Source organism: Colletotrichum karsti (assembly GCF_011947395.1).
Source record: "Colletotrichum karsti strain CkLH20 chromosome Unknown Scaffold18, whole genome shotgun sequence".
NCBI lineage: Eukaryota > Fungi > Ascomycota > Sordariomycetes > Glomerellales > Glomerellaceae > Colletotrichum > Colletotrichum karsti.
The window spans coordinates 1-3,764 of NW_024065918.1; positions in this window are offsets into that span (position 1 = coordinate 1).

Here is a 3,764-nt window from a genome sequence, read left to right on the forward strand (position 1 = left end):
TTAGACCCTCTATATTACTAGTAGGATATCTAATCCTATTTATACCTAAAAAGAATAATAAACTATAACTCTATATTAACTATAGAAAACTTAATAATATTATAATTAAGAACTACTACTTACTACTACTTATCTTAAAACTTAGAGACCTACTATATAGAGCCTAGTAGTTTATAGCACTTAACTTAAAAGGAGCCTATAACCTAATATATATAAAATTAGGTAAAGAATAGAAAATAGCGTTTTAAATATACTAAGGATATTATAAGTACCTTATAATGCCCTTTAGACTTACTAACGTACCTATAATATTCTAGATAATAATTAACTATATTTTATAAGAATACCTAGATATATTTATTATAGTTTATCTTAATAATATCCTGATCTTCTTAAAGAACCTAGAAGACTATAAGAAGTATGTATATTAAGTGCTATAGAAACTCTAAGAAGCTAAACTCCTAGTAGAACTAGAAAAGAGCAAATTCCATACCTAAGAAGTTAATTTCCTAGGCTTTATAATAGCCCCTAGAATCCTTAAAATATTAAAAGATAAAATTATAGTAGTATAAGACTAGCTAATACCCTAGAACGTTAAGGATATATAATCCTTTATTAGATATATAAACTACTACTAATGATTTCTAGAAGGATACTTAGATAAGAATAACCCTCTTATAAGACTCTCTAAGAAAGAAGTCCCCTAGTAATAGGAGGATAAATAAGAATAAGCCTTTAATAAGATTAAATAATAAGTTATATTAGAACCTATACTTATTATACCTAATCCTAAGAAACTATTTAAAGTTAAGACTAACTCCTTAAACTATATAATAGGAGGATAACTAGGCTAATAAGATGATAAAGGATAGCTACGCCTATACGCCTTCTTTTCATATAAGCTATATAGTCTAGAACTTAACTACTAGATCTATAATAAAGAACTTATAGCTATTAATAAAGCATTTAAGGAATAGAGACCTTAACTATTAGGAATAAAGTATAAAGTTAAAGTCTATACTAATTATAAAAATCTTACCTACTTTATAATATTAAAGGAACTTAATAAATAATAGATTAGATAGTCTAAATTCCTCTTAGAATTTAATTTTAAGATTATTTACTAAAAAGGTAAGGAAAATAGAAGAGCAGATGCTCTTAGTAGAAGACTGGACTATAAAGTCTAGGTACCTAAGGAAACCTAAGTTATCCTTAAGAAAGACAAAAAAGGAGACCTTATGCTAGCAGCTAGACTCTTAATAATAGCTAAAAGAGATAATACTAGCATAACTAGAAGGATGTCTCCTGAAGCTATTAGGGAGATATACTCTGCTCCTATATATAGCTACTAAGGCGTAACTAAGATATAGAAACGTATTAGATAATACTATAATAAAATAGCTATATAATAAGAAGTATCTTTAGCAATTAGGGACTATAAGGTTTATATAAAAAGTAAACCTAGCTAATATTAGCCTTATAGTAAGATATAGCTGCTCTTAATACTGTAAACTATATAGGAATCTATCTTATTAGACTTTATTACTAAGTTACCTAAGTCCTAAGAACTAATAACTAAGGTCTACTATAATAGCGTCCTAGTTATTATTAATAGACTTATAAAGTACTTATACTTTATCCTATATATAGAGTCTAGTACTATAGAAGACCTTACCTATAAGTTTCTATAGGTAATTATTAGTTAATATAGAATACTAAAGGAAATTATATCTAATAGAGATAAGTTATTTACTTTTAAGTTTTAGAGATTACTGATCTTATAGCTAGGATCTAATTATAAGATATCTACTGCTTTTTATCTATAAACTAATAGCTAGATAGAATAAATTAATTAGATTATAGAGACCTATCTATACTGCTATATTAACTACTAATAAGATAATTAGGTTTAACTACTACCTATAGCCTAGTTTGCCTATAATAGCGTAATAGGAGAAAGTATAAAAGAATTACTATTCTATCTAAACTATAGATTTAACCTAATAGCCTATAGAGAACCATAATAAGGCCTAGCAGCTCTGAAAGCTATAGTAGATATTAATAAACTTAAGGAAATCTAGTAAGAGCTACCTAGAGAACTTAAATTTATATATAAATAGATATATAAATATGCTAATACCTTAAGAGTTAAGGGACTAACTCTATAGGAGGGGGATAGTATATACCTTCTCTATAGAAATATTAAGATAAAATAACTAAGTAATAAGTTAGACTTTAAGAAACTTAGACCTTTTAAAATTATATAGAAGGTATCTAATATTAACTTTAAACTTATACTACTAGATACTATAAAGTGTTATCTAGTCTTTTATATTTTACTTTTTAAAAAAGCACTATAAAGTTTATATATAGAAGACTGCATTATTATAGAACCTCTTAAACCGGAATATAAAGTTAAATAAATTATTAACTACTATAGTAATAACAGAAATATAGAATATCTTATTAAGTAGGAAGGATATAGACATAAAGAGAACTTATAGGAACCCATTAAGAACCTCTAGCACTCCCAGCAGCTACTGCAGGAGTACTCCCAAGTAAGGGGCCTAGGTCCATAAACTCCTCACTAATTCCAAAGTCCAGCTAGGAAGGGTTATTTGCAACACCTATAAACTAGAGGTCCCCTATAATACCCTACTTATGAGTATCTAATATAGGAAGAATATTATCCTCCTTATTAACCTCCTATATACCCTGATGAAACGCCTCAGACTGATGATTATAAACCTACTTCTAAATAGTATAAATCCTTAAGAGATAGCTCACTACTGCCGCTATATCAGCCTAAAGGCGAGTTAATTGAACATGAAGAGCTATAAACTCTTCACCCGCCTTCTCCTCCTTCTCATCCTACTCCTTCTACTGAGCATTCAACCTCTGCACTAGAAGACGTCAGAAAAAAGGGGAAAACATAAGATCTCAGCACCTACGTGTGGAAGCCACTAAAACACTATTACATAGTTTCTTTACCTTAATATATTTATAGTAATAAGATAACCCCTTACTAAACTGATATATAACCTTTATATAGAAATAATAGGTATAAGTTATATCTATATATAAGGAATAAGAATCTATAAACTTAAGAAGTGCTTAATGCTTATAATCTTTTATTTCTATCTTTTAAGACTTTAACTTTTAAATATAACTTAATATAGTATTAGTATTATAGAAATAAGGAAGCATAATTAATAACTCCCTAGCCTAGGAGTAATAACCTACTTATATAAGGTCTAAGAGACTAGACCTTTAGAGGGGAGACCTAATGTTATAACCTATTAGGTATAACTAATAAAGAACGCCCTATAAGGATACTAGGCGGTTAGAATGTCACCTTTATATATAGGATTATAGGAATATAAGGGGCTTGCCTAGAATAGAAGAACTATAGTATAAGTTACGTGATAATAAGTAGGACCAACTTTTAATAAGCGGTCCTAAAACTAGTATAAGGATTAGGACTAACGTACTAAGGGCGGTCCTTAAGGAGGACTAACTCTTAGATTATAGTCTATATAGGAAGAGAAGTAACTAGGACTTATATATAGGATAGACTTAAGCCTGCCTTAAGGATAGACTTCTATAGCTCTTTAGTAATCAACTTTATAATTACCCTCACTAGTACTTTTAGCTATACCTAAGTGATAACTACTCTATAACTCTTATTAAGGCCTTAACTAATTACTAAGACCTTTAAAGACCTATAATTACTTAACTAGACCTATAAAATAACTAATTACTAT